The sequence below is a fragment of the Musca autumnalis genome, unplaced genomic scaffold (assembly GCF_047663935.1).
Source record: "Musca autumnalis isolate F117 unplaced genomic scaffold, ASM4766393v1 scaffold_3, whole genome shotgun sequence".
Lineage (NCBI taxonomy): Eukaryota > Metazoa > Arthropoda > Insecta > Diptera > Muscidae > Musca > Musca autumnalis.
Window position 1 is genome coordinate 213,118,143 of NW_027411866.1, and position 15,024 is coordinate 213,133,166.

General features: G+C 36.0%; 1 protein-coding gene across 2 annotated transcripts in view; it reads right to left on the minus strand.

The window, feature by feature from the left end:
- UBL3 (ubiquitin like 3) overlaps positions 1 to 15,024 on the minus strand; it is a 462,821-nt gene that overhangs the window by 260,663 nt on the left and 187,134 nt on the right. The gene's annotated exons all lie outside the window — the stretch shown is intronic.

Genomic DNA, 15,024 nt, shown 5'->3' on the forward strand with positions numbered 1-15,024 from the left:
TGTACAATAAAGTTTAACTTTAGTATTTGTAACCAAAACTCTTTCTTTCACTCTCAGTCACTTCAATATAAATTTTCTGTGACGAAGCCTACCCCCGTGAGTCTATCCCAGCAACCGGAGGGAATTTGTCGTTACAAGGTCTGAAAGATGACTTCACAGATTGTAGTAGGATTTTCATGGCGATACATGCAAACATTGCCAGCTACATTTTCTTTCTATGTGGCTCGAATTTATACTCCTTTTTAGCGGGTTCATCATCGCTCATTCTTATTATATGGCCTAGCCAACGCAATCGCTACATCTCGATACGTTTATCTATACTTATGTCGTTGTATAGCTGACGCAGCTTGTGGTTCATGCGATGTCGATATTCACCATTAACGCAGATTGGTCCGTAGATCTTTCGAAAAAATTTTCTCTCAAACACGCCAAGCACTGCCTTATCTGCTTGCGCAAGTACCCAGGCTTCGGAACCATACATCAGCACGGGTAGTATCAGTGTTTTGTAAAGAGTTATTTTTGTTTGACGAGTTGTGGCTTTGTTTTTAAAGTGCTTACTTAAGCCAAAGTAGCATCTGTTGGCCAATACAATTCTTCTTTTTATTTCACAACTGATGTCGTCTGTTGTGTTTACGGCGGTGCCGAGGTATACGAAGTCTTTTACTACCTCAAAATTATGGCAACCAACTTCAACAGTTGGTCCGAGCTCAATGGGCGCATTGCGCGTCGTCACCATAAACTTTGTCTTCTCGCCGTTTACCGCCAGACCCATTTTAGCAGATTCATACATGTATCAGTTACTTATTTTACTGATCGTCCCATGATGTCTATATCATCAGCATAAGCAAGTAACATGAGGCTATTGATGTAGATTGTGCCACTTCTTTGACGTTTGCCTCTCGTAAAACCTTTTAAAGCAGGATGTTGAAAAGATCACATTAAAGGCTGTCTCCTTGCCTGAAACCTCTTTTGGTACAAAACTCTTTGGAGAGGTTCTTTCCTATTTGAACTGAAGATCTTGTGTCAGAGTAATTTTACAACGCCGAATGAGCTTTGCGGGGATACCAAATGCAGACATGGCTTGGAATGCCTTTGAACGCAGGGGACTGTCGAAGGCTGCTTTATAATCGACAAAAAGGTGGTACATAGGTGCTGATCTGCTTCTCTTGGGTCTTCTCCAGGATTTGGTGTGAGTGAAGATAAAATCGATTTTAACTAGCGGAGACAAAAACCACATAACTACGGTATAACAGTTGTATAAAAGAAAGGAAGGTAAATACGATTTTCAAGGATATATGTTTTAGACTATTGCTCAGGATATAGAAAAGATACGCGCATGCATAGCACTAAGCATTTCATTGTAGAAATTTTGAGAAAATCGGACATTTAAAAAAAATATATTTTTCAATGATATCTATCTTATGTTTTGGCCTATTACTGAGGATCTAAAAAGGATGCGCCTATATGGAAGGTGGAGTTGGAAAACTGACGATCTCTCCTTTTTTATTTTTTTCTCGAATTTTCTACAATAAAAAGCTAAATTCTATGCATTTTCGCAAAAGAGAGACCATCAGTTTTCCAAATCGTTTTTCAAAATCGTTTTTACGTTCGTACGAATATGTTATACAAATGTTATACCACTAGTTATGTGGTTTTTGTCTCCGCTAGTTAAAATCTATTTATTTTTACACACATCAGGATTTGCCGTAGAGTAAATATCTGGTCAATGGTGGACTTGCCAGGTTTAAAGCCGCATCGGTATGGTCGAATTATTTCGTTGACCATGGGCTTTAGTCGTTCGCACAATATCCCTGACACTATCTTGTAGGCGATAGGGAAAAGACTTATGCCCCTATAGTTGGAGCATAATTTCTTATCTCCTTTCTTATGGATGGGACACAGGATGCTCAGGTTTCAATCCTCGAGTAGGCGTTCTTCCTGCCAGATGGAGCTAACTAGCTGAAGCATACACCTTATCAGCGTGTCGCCTCCGGTTTTAAACAGCTTGGCTGGTAGGCCATCAGCTCCTGCTGCCTTATTATTCTTTAGACCATTTATTGCTGTCTTTACCTTATCTTGACTGGGCGGTATACATTCAATACCATCTTCTGGGATTGGATCTGTGGCATCTTCGTCGACTTCGCCACTATTGGATACCAACAATTTGTTAAAATGCTCTTTCCATATCCTTAGCACACCATCTGTATCAGTTACCAAATTACCTTGCTGGTCTCTATAGGAGGATGTGCCAGTGCCAAAGCCATCAGTTTGATGTTTCACTCTTTGGTAGAATTTTCTGACTTCATTCTGTCTCCTGTACATCTCGATATGTTCACAATCCCGCTTTTCCATCTCTCTCTTTTTCCTCTCTCCTTTTCTCCCGATACCTCTCTCGTGCGCTACGCGTTGCTACTGATTGTAGAGTAGCCCTATATGCCGCATTTTTCTCTTCGATAGGAGCACGACACTCCTGGTCATACCATGCATTCCTTGGTGGAGGTCTGTGGTATCCAAGTACTGATTTTGCGGCTGTTTGCATGGAGTGGGCCATGTTTTGCCATTGTCCTGATAAGTTATCGGGACGAGGAGTGCTTTGATTAAGCAATTGGGCCAGTTGAGTGGAATATGCTGTGGCTATTTGTCCGTTCCTTCTAAGTGATTGTCTTTGCATGTGGGTGCGGTTTTCTTGCAAGAAGAAAAAAAAACATGTAAAAAATGGGATAATATCCGTTCACCGCTCCTGTGTACCAATTACTAATGGACATGTCAACATTTTGAAATCTAATATGTACCTGTTTTGCGTTTTAGCCCATTTCAATCGACTATTTGAAACTTCATTCCAAACATTCATCAAGAAGAGGAAGAACATTCACTAAATTTCCCCAACTTCAGCTAAGAGAGCTTGTAGAGCTTTAATATAAACTTAAAACTGCTTACTTGACCCAATTATAAAATGCTAAAATGATTGACTGTCTGTCTAAATTCTCAAAAATTTACAGATAGACAAAAGGCCTTCGTAGAAGGTAGACAAATAAAACAAGAAAATCATCCTCATCATCATCACAAAACAGGATATGTTCCAGTATTTTAAACATTCAACCAAAAACAAAAAAGACAAAGTTAAAGAACAAAAGAAAAGGCAAACAGCAACACAAAATTGGACAGCCATAGCCGACATAGAGAGATAAACGGGCGGGCACACGACAAGCAGACGCATGCACAATTTTTAGAATTTAGTTTATGGCTAAAGGATCACACAAGTGTTGTGGGTTACTTGGGCAGTCAGTTTTTGGTGTTGTTGTTGTTGTTGGAGTAAGATTTGCATTTGTGGCCAAGTGTACAAGTTTACATGCATGTGTATGTGTGATATGTATGTAAGTCATTGGAGTTTTGTGGCATTTCAATATAAGCAATTGGAGTTCTCTTCACTTAAAGTTGCTTGTTCGGCATTTAACTTGACTTGGTACTGTTGTTGTTGTGGCCTTTCTCGTCTAATCCGCAAAAGAAATAGAATTAGAAATACGATTTTAGAGTACGATGTTGCACATAAAATCAAACAGAAGAATGGCTTAAGCGGTCTGCAGAGTTTTCCTGAGTTAGGAATATTCACATTTAGTACCATAAATATTACTCTGCTCCAATCAAGCAATAAAAATAATTGCAGAGTTAGGAGTTGTTTGTTGTTGGTGTTTTTGTCTTACCAAGGTTCATTAACGCAAAGTTGTGTCGGTTATAGATTTTGCACATGTGGTGGATTCTACAAACCATAAACGAGAATGGGATTGCAAATGCTTTACCTGAAACTGTTTCCTAAATTATATGGCTAACAGTGGGTTTACTTACGTGATATTTTATTGTTACGTTCACAAATATTTTTTGTCAAAACTCACCTAAAAAGAAAAGAGAAAAATAAAAATATTAAAAATAGATTTGGTTCGAATTGCAAAATTAGAATAATAATGACATTGTACATTTTCCCCACAATTCTCATTTGACCCTCGTGGGGCTCCAAACTCAACACTGCTTAAATATGAATATTCCGGTTGTGATTTGGCAGTTAGGAATTAAGCTGAACTGAATAATGGAGGAGGGAAGAGAGGTACAGACGACAAACGAATGTGATTTACACATTTGTGAAGAGGAGGAGGAATGAATTTGGCAGATCTAAGTTTATTTTTGGAGGCCAACTAACAACAAAAAAACTAGTTAATACTCATAACTTAAAACGGTAAAAGTTGATGTGTGTCATGTACCTCCTCCTTGCAGACACATTGGAGAAACTTTTGTTTTTGGCTTTACAACATCGAACACTAATTATTCGAATTGAGTCAAAACCGAAAAAAAAACAAAATCTCGGGGAGAAGTTGAAAAAGACAGGATTCATGTTTATGTTCGCATAGATTTCAACAAATAGGCAGGAGGCCAAGCAACGAAAGATGGACAAACAATACAAGAAGGAAGTCCACATTTATTGTGGCCTTTAAAAATCTATAAAAAACTATAGTGGCTGCAAAAAATCTTTAAAAAATCCACGTTTGTAGTGGCTTTGAAGGCTGCAAAAAATTATTAAAAAATCCAGTGGCCTTTGGTGGCTGCAAAAAATCTTTAGTGGCCTTTGGTGGCTGCAAAAATCTTTAACAAATCCACGTTCGTAGTGGCCTTTGGTGGCTGCAAAAAATATTTAAAAAAATCGACGTTTGTAGTGGCCATTGGTGGCTGCAAAAAATCTTTAACAAATCCACGTTTGTAGTGGCCTTTGGTGGCTGCAAAAAATCATTAAAAAATCTAGTGGCCTTTGGTGGCTGCAAAAAATCTTTAAAAAATCCACGTTTATTGGAGCCTTTGGTGGCTGCAAAAAATCATTAAAAAATCCACGTTTGTAGTGGCCTTTGTAGCTGCAAAATATCTTTAAAAAATCCACGTTTATTGTGGCCTTTGGTGGCTGCAAAAAATCTTTAAAAAAATCCACGTTTATTGTGGCTGCAAAAAATCTTAAAAAAAATCCACGTTTATTGTGGCCTTTGGTGGCCTTTAAAAATCTTTAAAAAATCCACGTTTATTGTGGCCTTTGGTGGCCTTTAAAAATCTTTAAAAAATCCACGTTTATTGTGGCCTTTGGTGGCTGCTAAAAATCTTTAAAAAATCCACGTTTATTGTGGCCATTGGTGTCCCCAAAAATCCTTCAAAAAATCCACGATTATTGTGGCCTTTGGTGGCTGCAAAAAATCTTTAAAAAATCCACGATTATTGTGGCCTTTGGTGGCTGCAAAAAATCTTTAAAAAATCCACGATTATTGTGGCCTTTGGTGGCTGCAAAAAATCTTTAAAAAATCCACGTTTATTGTGGCCTTTGGTGGCTGCTAAAAATCTTTAAAAAATCCACGTTTATTGTGGCCTTTGGTGGTTGCTAAAAATCTTTAAAAAATCCACGTTTATTGTGGCCTTTGGTGGTTGCTAAAAATCTTTAAAAAATCCACGTTTATTGTGGACTTTGGTGGCTGCTAAAAATCTTTAAAAAATCCACGTTTATTGTGGCCAATGGTGGCTGCTAAAAATCTTTAAAAAATCCACGTTTATTGTGGCCTTTGGTGGCTGCAAAAAATCTTTAAAAAATCCACGTTTATTGTGGCCTTTGGTGGCTGCTAAAAATCTTTAAAAAATCCACGTTTATTGTGGCCTTTGGTGGCTGCTAAAAATCTTTAAAAATCCACGTTTATTGTGGCCTTTGGTGGCTCCTCGTATTTCACTTTCGCCATCCCTAATGCTGAATGCATGAATTTCTAACCCAAAACCCCCAATATAATCATAAATAAGAGTCAATGACTATACGAAGTTATACGCAGCACCACACACACTACCTCCTCTCTTTGACACCCGATACTTTCTTTAATTGGAAATCGAACAAGTCACAGCGAAAGCTCTACAACTGAGCGTGAAATGTCATCAATAAATTTGTCTGTTAGTTCATGCCAACCAAATGTTTGTAGATTTGGTTACCACTTTTTTTCGCCAAAGCCAACAAAAATCAATGCCAAATGTTGACTTTGTCGTTGTCGAACAAATTGTTCAAGGCAAACAGATTTATGTATTGCTTGCAACCAGAAAAAAAAACTTATTTCTCCGAAACCAATGTGTCCAATTTTTGATATCGTGGGAGGAATTTTTTTATTTGGAAGTTGAGTTGGAAATTGGAAAAAGGTATGGTAACGAAAAAAGTACTTTATATTTTTTTATTGCAACATTTTGTTCGAACTGTAAATGACCTTGCTAGCTTTAGAGCGGAGCAAAATATTTTTCAGTATTGCTGAAAAGGTAAACTTAACATGAAGCTTGTATTTTTCAATATTTAGTTTTCGATTTATTATTTTTTTATTTAGGTCCATTAGCGTATACGTTTGGTCAACACGTATACGCACTAAATACGAAGATTTTGATCCGGTGCGTATACTTTACGGGTGACTCGTTTTAACATGGCAAAGCCCAGGATTTATCTTGGTCCCTCTTTCATCTCAAGTGGACACTGACCTCCCCGTGGTGTCACCTGGGGAACTGCCTTTAACACCCGTTAAAGGTAGTGAGCTAACATGTGCCACGCGTTCTCCCATAAGAACGTTAAAAACTTGGGTTTGGGCGTCGGGTTAGTAAACCTCCCCTAGAAAAAACAGCCTACTATGAAAAAAGAAAAGAAAAGAAAAACAAATCCCTCAAAAGTTGACGACCCCCGCAAACTTTTTAAGGACCATGAAATGCGAATCTGAACCTGGAATGTTCGCACTCTTTATAGAGAAGGTGCAGTTTACGCATTGGCACTTGAATGTACTTGAAAAGTACAAGGCCGACTGCCATACAGGAAACACGATGGAGTGGAAAAGGCGTCACAACAACACCTAAAGGTAACGTACTGTATTATAGCTGCCATGACACAAAGCATGAGTTTGGTTGCGTATTTGTAGTTGGTCGGAGGTTAAAACATCTGGTCTCCAGCTTCACCCCAGTGAATGAAAGACTCGCTGCAATTCGATTAAAAGCAAAATTCTTCAACATCAGCTTTATTTGCGCTCATGCTCCCACTGAAGACAAGGACGAACAGACCATAGATATATTTTACGAGCGCTTAGAAGAAACTTATGACCGTTGCCCTGCCCATGACATTAAAATTATACTAGGCGATTTTAGAATATCTTTGACCCAACAGTCGGGAAATTCAGTCTCCACCGTGAAACATCTGACAATGGTATGAGGCGGATAGACTTTGCAGCTGCAAGAAACATGGTAGTTAGCAGTACCAGATTTAATCATCTCGATATTCATAAGGGCACCTGGCTGTCACCAGATCAAAGAACAAGAAATCAAATTGATCACGTTGTGATAGATGGAAGACATGCATCAAGTGTGTTGTATGTACGATCTTTCCGAGGTGCAAACATAGACTCGGACCACTACCTTGTTGCAGCAAAGGTACGTACCAGATTAAACGTAGCAAACAAAGTGCGAACAGACACAAAACGGAAGTTGGACATCGGTAAGCTACAATCACAACAGATAGCCACAGCATATTCCACTCAATTGACCCGATTGCTTAATCAAAGCACTCCTCGTCCCGCTAATATATTAGGACAATGGCAAAACATTGCCCACTCCATGCAAACAGCCGCAAGGAATCCATGGTATGACCAGGAGTGTCGTGCTGCTACCGAAGAGAAAAATGCGGCATATAGGGCTACTTTACAATCAGTAGCAACGCGTAGCCCACGAGAGAGGTATCGTGAGAAAAGGAGAGAGGAGAAACGTCTTTTCCGCAGGAAAAAGAGAGAGATGGAAAAGCGGGAGTGTGAACAAATCGAGATGTACAGGAGACAGAATGAAGTCCGAAAATTCTACCAAAGAGTGAAACATGAAACTGATGGCTTTGGAACCGGCACATCCTCCGGTAGAGACCAGCAAGGTAATTTGGTAACTGATACAGATAGTGTGCTAAGGATATGAAAAGAGCATTTTTCCAAACTCTTGGTATCCAATAGTAGCGAAGTCGACGAAGATACCACAGATCCAATCCCAGAAGATGGTATTGAATGTATACCACCCGTCCAAGATGAGGTAAAGATAGCAATGACTCGGCTGAAGAATAATAAGGCAGCAGGAGCTGATAGCCTACCAGCCGAGCTGTTTAAAACCGGAGGCGACACGCTGATGAGGTGTATGCATCAGCTAGTTGGCTCCATCTGACAGGAAGAAAGCGTACCCGACGATTGGAACCTGAGCATCCTGTGTCCCGTCCATAAGAAAGGAGATAAGACTTTATGCTCCAACTATAGGGGCATAAGTCCTCTCGCTATCGCCTACAAGATAGTGTCAGGGATATTGTGCGAACGACTAAAGTCCATGGTCAACGAAATAATTGGACCATACCAATGCGGCTTTAGACCTGGCAAGTCCACCATTGACCAGATATTTACCCTGCGGCAAATCCTGGAGAAGACCCAAGAGATGCAGATCGACATATATCACCTTTTTGTCGATTGTAAAGCAGCCTTCGACAGCCCGCTACGTTCAAAGGTATTCCAAGCAATGTCTGAATTTGGTATCCCCGCAAAGCTCTTTCGGATTTGCAAAATGACTCTAACTGACACAAGATCTTCAGTTAAAATTGGAAAGAAACTCTCCGAACAGTTCAGTACCAAAAGAGGTAAAGGTAATACGAGATGCAAATGTCAAAAGAAATGGCACAATTTACACCATTAGCCACATGTTACTTCCTTATACTGATGACATAGACATCATGGGACGATCAGTAAAGGAAGTAACTGATACCTTTAGGAAGGTCGAAGCAGAATCTGCGAAAGTGGGTCTGGCGGTAAACGTCGAAAAGACGAAGTTGATGGTGTCGACGCGCAAAGCGTCCATAGAGCTCGGACCAACTGTGGAAGTTGATACCTACAATTTTGAGGTAGATAAAGACTTCGTCTACCTTGGCATTGCCGTAAACACAACAAACAACATCAGTTGTGAAATAAGAAGAAGAATTGTATTGGCCAACAGATGCTGCTATGGTTTAAGTAAGCAATTTAAAAACAAAGCCACATCTCGTCAAACAAAAATAACACTATATAAAACGCTGATACTGTCCGTGCTAATATATGGCTCCGAAGCATGGGTACTTGCGCAAGCAGATAAGGCAGTGCTTGGTGTGTTTGAGAGGCAAATTCTTCGATTTGCCGATTTGCGTTGACGGTGAATATCGACGTCGTATGAACCACGAGCTGTATCTGCTATACAACGACATCTATATTTAAACGTATCGAGATGCAACGATTGCGTTGGCTAGGCCATATCATAAGAAGGAGCGATGATGAACCCTCTAAAAAGGCGTATGAATACATGTCACATGGCGGTGCACGTAGAATCGGCAGGCCAAGGAATAGATGGCGCAAACAAGTGGATGATGAGATGAAAAGGCGAGGTATTCCAGAGTGCGAAGCAACAAATAGATAGAATTGGAGATCTTTTCTTAGTTCGGTCTATGGAACAAATGTTCTGTAATGGGCCAGCTAAGTAAGTAAGTATTGTTCTGTAGTGAAGTTTTTAAGGAAAATTTTAGAAGCAAGTCCACAAACCTGTATTTTTAATGAGTAATATTTGAGTATCCACAGTCTGATTTTTCAAGAATATTTGTTGGGTATCCATAGTGCACAAAACGAGCATTTTGACATTAATGAAAAAAGTACCCACGTACCCATTTTGCCCATTCTCTATTGAAGCACATGTTATGGTACAAAATGCAATCCCTGTGTGATAAGAATTTTGAAACACATAATTTGGAGATTACGATCTTTTGATAAACTTGCCTTCTAAAATTCTATTAATTTTTCTCTTATCAAAAAAAAAAATACATTTGGTGGTGGTTTAAATCTCTCAACTCTTCTTCATTCGCACCCTTATTAAAAAATCGAATCCCTGCAAACACTTCATGGAAAGTTAATTCAATAACACCCTTGTGGCGGCCAGTTAAGGCAGTAGCAACTGAGTCGAATTACAACAGTATCTACAAGGATTGGACAAGTGTAGTTCTTCTTTTTCTACTCCTGAGAAAATCCATTTTAATTTCGTAATTAATTTTAATTTCATTTGTTTCATCTATACAACAATAATCGATGGTATAGGGTTGGAAATGTCCCCGCCTTTTTTTTCTATCTCTTATTATTCTTCAGTGTTGTTGTAATGGAATTGTTCTCTATTACAAATGAAATAAATAAAAATGCCGCAATGATAATGCCGCATGCCACATGCCACCTCAGGTATTAAATGGAGAAGTTTTACCGGAGACACAAGAAACGATATCCACAAAGAAGAAAAAACTCCGAGACGAAAGCTCTGGGGAATGTTTTTCTTTAGTCATGGATAGACTCAAGCAATTGGTGTTAAGTGTCAGAAAGAGAGGGAAAGATACTACAAACAAATCCTATATGTCTGTGACACACTTTTCGCTGGATGGAGATGATGATGATGATTCGTTGTAGTTTCCCCCCAACTACTTCTCACAATTTTTGACATGATAAGATGTCACAAATTCACGAAATTGAAATGCTGTCACATTAAGGATTATCCTGAAAAAGGGGACGAAAGTTATTGGAACTTCTTAGGGGCGGGAAGCGAAGCTCTAAAGCAAATAGAAAACAGAATAACTTCTATGGGGCTAAAGGAAAGTCAACAAACAATAAAAATAACAGCAGTCAGCAACCAAAATGGGGAAATGGCAAAAACATTAACAACTAAAGTAACTGAATAAAAATAATAGAAAAAACAGCAACAACAAGGAAGGCAAAAGCAAAAAAAAAGGTAACAGCAGTAGCAACAAATAACAACAAATGCCTATTTGGTGGATTATTGTAACAAGTAGATGATGTAGCAGCAGAAATACCCCGGAGTATTTGTTTGTCCACAAGGAGTATGAAGAGGAAAACGGAAAGACGGAATGGAATGGAAAGGGAAGATAAAGAAAATAAAATAAAGTCAAGTAAATTGAAAAATATCATCACTTTACAATTTGCAAAAAAACAAGAACATCAACAAAAATGTTTTGCCAAAAGGCTAAGGGGTTGGCCATCATCTTCCGTGTGCCCTCTTTCTTCATATTAGTCCATTTTGTATGAAAGGTTGCACCTTCCATCACAATAAGAGATAGCACTTTTGTCTCCGGCGACAAACATTTCTTTCTTTCTTTGGGGAAAGATGGGGTTGAACGACAAAAGTAAATATTGAAAGGTGCATGAAAATCCAGTTGGGTTAATACCTTTAATTTCTATGTTTTGTAAACATTGTCAAAGCTTTTAGTTAAGTTAACAGCAAAAAATGAGGACAATGAACACGGAAATGCCTTAAGAAGTAAACATTACAACACCTGACAACTTGTGAAGTCAATGGGCTTTTTGGTTTTTATTTGATTAGGCAAAAGAAAGTAAGTAAATGTCGATTAAAAGGGATGCGAAATGGACAAAGGAGAAGAAGAAGATAAGAGTATAAGAAAGGTTTATATAGAGTACAAATCATATATTGAAAAAATATTCTTAAAAAATGTTTTGCTCTGTTGCTCCTTAAAAAGAGCATTAAAATATTCATGGTTTTTGGTATGTGGTCTTCTATAACACTTAATGGTCTTCTATGCATTAATGCTGTCTTATGAGGCGACATATTTGCTTCTTTTCCATAAGAATACATTTTTCATGGTATGGAATCCGAGTCCGCTGAAATTCTCAGGAAATGTCACCTACATTACGCTGAGAGGTACTATTGCCACCGTTGAAAATGTGAAGTTTCCTGGCGTTTGAATCGGATATGACAGATATGAGAAGACCTCTTGGATTATAAGTCGAAAAACTAATTTAAAAATCTATGTCGAAAAAATACTCTTTAAAAAATCGAAATCAAAAAATATTGTTTAAAATAAAAAATCTAAGTCTAAAAAATAATTTAAAAATCGAAGTGAAATTATTTTAAAAATCTAAGTCGAAAAAAACTCCTCGACAAAAATGTTTCTTTAAAGAAAAGTTTTCATAAAAATACTTTAAGAAATCCACGTCGAAAAAATATTCCTTAAAAAATTCACATCAAAAAAATATTTTTTAAAATACCACGTCGAAAAAATATTCCTTAAAAAAAGCACGTCGAAAAAATATTCCTTAAAAAGTTCACATCGAAAAAATATTTCTTAAAGAATCCACGTCAAAAAATATGTATTTAAAAAACCACGTCGAACGAAGGATTTTATAAGGGATTTTATAAGGGATATCTTTTCGACGTGAATTTTTTAAATATTTTTTCGACTTTGACTTTTTACAAAATATTTTTTTTGACGTGAATTTTTAGGGAATATTTTTTCGACGTGGATTTCTTAAATTATTTTGATTTCGACTTGGATTTCCGAAACTATTTTTTTCGAAGTGGATTTCTTATTTTTGTCGACGTGAAATTTTTAAAGAATATTTTTTGACGTGATTTTTTTAAAGAATATTTTTACGACGTCGATTTCTTAAGGAAATTTTTTTGACTTGAATTTTTTAAAGCATATTTTTTCGACGTGGATTTTTTAAGGGATATTTTTCGACGTAGATTTTTTAAGGAATATTTATTCGACGAAAAATACACGTCTAAAAATATTTCTTAAAAAATCCACGTTGATTGAAAAAATATTCCTTAGAAAAATCCACGTTGACTGAAAAAATAAAAATCAACATTGCTCAAAATTAATTTTTAAAAAATTCACGTTGATCAAAAATAAAAAACCACGTAGAAAAAATATTTCTTAAAAAATCCACGTCAAAAAAAGATTCACTTTGGCAGTTTTGTTGAGATGTGTGTTTTAGTTGTTGGTGTTTTTTACTCAAAAAAATATTTTTTTAAAATTCCACGTCGAAAAAATATTCCTTAAAGAATCCACGTCAAAAAATATTCCTTAAAAAACCACGTCGAACAAAGGATTTATTACAACATTTTTTTCGCGGTGCATTTTTTTAAAGAATATTTTTTGTTCGTGAATTTTTTAAAGAATATTTTTTCGACATGGATTTTTAACAACATATTTTTTGACGTGGATTTTTAAAGAATATCTTTTCGGCGTGAACTTTTAGGGAATATTTTTTGACGTGGATTTTTAAAGAATATCTTTTCGGCGTGAACTTTTAGGGAATATTTTTTCGACGTGGATTTTTTGGAAAATATTTGAGGTGTATTTCTTAAACTATTTTTTCGACGTGGATTTCTTAAATTATTTTGATTTCGACTTGAATTTCTGAAACTATTTTTTTCGACGTGGATTTCTAAAATTATTTTTTTTTTGAGTAGATTTTTTAAAGAATATTTTTTCGACGTGATTTTTTTAAAGAATATTTTTTCGACGTCGATTTTTTTAAGGAACATTTTTCCGACGTCGACATTAGAAGAAACTATGGTCGGGAAATGACGGGGAAGTAGACTTTTTCACTATTGAAATTGTAGAAATCTTAAAAATTATCATAAAAAATTGTTATAAAGAGGATATGTATCACCATTATTAAAGAGCAAAGATGTAAAATAAATCTGAAAATTTTAAATGCTAATCTTGTTCTGAGACTGTACAAAAACTATAAATCTTGAAAAATATAAATTTTCGGGGAAATAATGTCATTTTAATGTCCACCTAATTTCTTAGTTTTCGAAAATTTACCTTTTGCCCTACTGAAGGCTGAGTTTAATCGACTGCTGCATTGGATTGGTTAATCTTACAAAGTCGAGGATGGTTATAGCAAATGTAGAAAAGAGTCAGGTTGCTGATTATCAACATTTTTTCATAAAAACCCGTTTTTCATATTTTGAGTTTTGAGCAACTTTAGGCCTATGTGTCCCCACTGTGCGTTGATTGAAAAAAATATTTCTTAAAAAATCCACGTTGATTGTAAAAATAAAAATCCACGTTGCTCAAAAATATTTTTTAAAAAATCCACGTTGCTCAAAAATATTTTTTAAAAAATCCACGTTGCTCAAAAATATTTTTTAAAAAATCCACGTTGCTCAAAAATATTTTTTAAAAAATCTACGTTGCTCAAAAATATTTTTCAAAAAATCTACGTTGCTCAAAAATATTTTTTTAAAAAATCTACGTTGCTCAAAAATATTTTTTACAAAATCTACGTTGCTCAAAAATATTTTTTAAAAAATCCACGTTGCTCAAAAATATTTATTTAAAAAATCTACGTTGCTCAAAAATATTTATTTAAAAAATCTACGTTGCTCAAAAAACCTTTTAAAAAAATCCACGTCGTTCAAAATATTTTTGAAAAATCCGCGTTGTTCAAAAATATTTTGCAAAAAATGCAGATTGCTCAAAAAAGTTTTTTAAAAGTCCCAGGTTGCTCAAAACATTTTTCAAAAAATCCACATTGCTCAAAAATATTTTTCAATAAATACATTTTGCTCAAAACTATTTTTAAACAATTCCAGTTTCTTAAAAAAAATTTTATTACAAACGTTGCCCAATTTTTTTTTTTTTTTGTTTTTTAAAAAATCCACGTTTCTCAAAAATATCTTTTTTTAATACGTGTTGCTCAAAATAATTGTTTTAAATCCACATTGGTTTTAATCCACATAGCTCAAAAATATATTTTTAAATTAACGTTGCTCAGAGATATTTTTTTAAATCCACATTGCTCAACAATATTTTTTTTAAATCCACGTTGCTCAAAAAAAAATTTAAAAAGTCAATGTTGCTCAAAAATATTTTAAACAAGTAAAAAAGCATTAAGTTCGGCCGAACTTTTCATACCCTCCACTAAAATGGAATAATTACTTTTCATTCCTGTCCCCAAATTTAAGTGGGTACGTTAAAATGTCATATAATGTTTATGTACATTTATGCTTCATTCGGGAGGCCCTTTTTTATGGTGCCTATATCTAACTATGTATGTTGACAATTTTTGGTGGGCTAGAAATTGGGAGGTACTGTTATATAGGGGTTATAATAAAACATGGGCCTATGTTGACAGTTTTTGATGG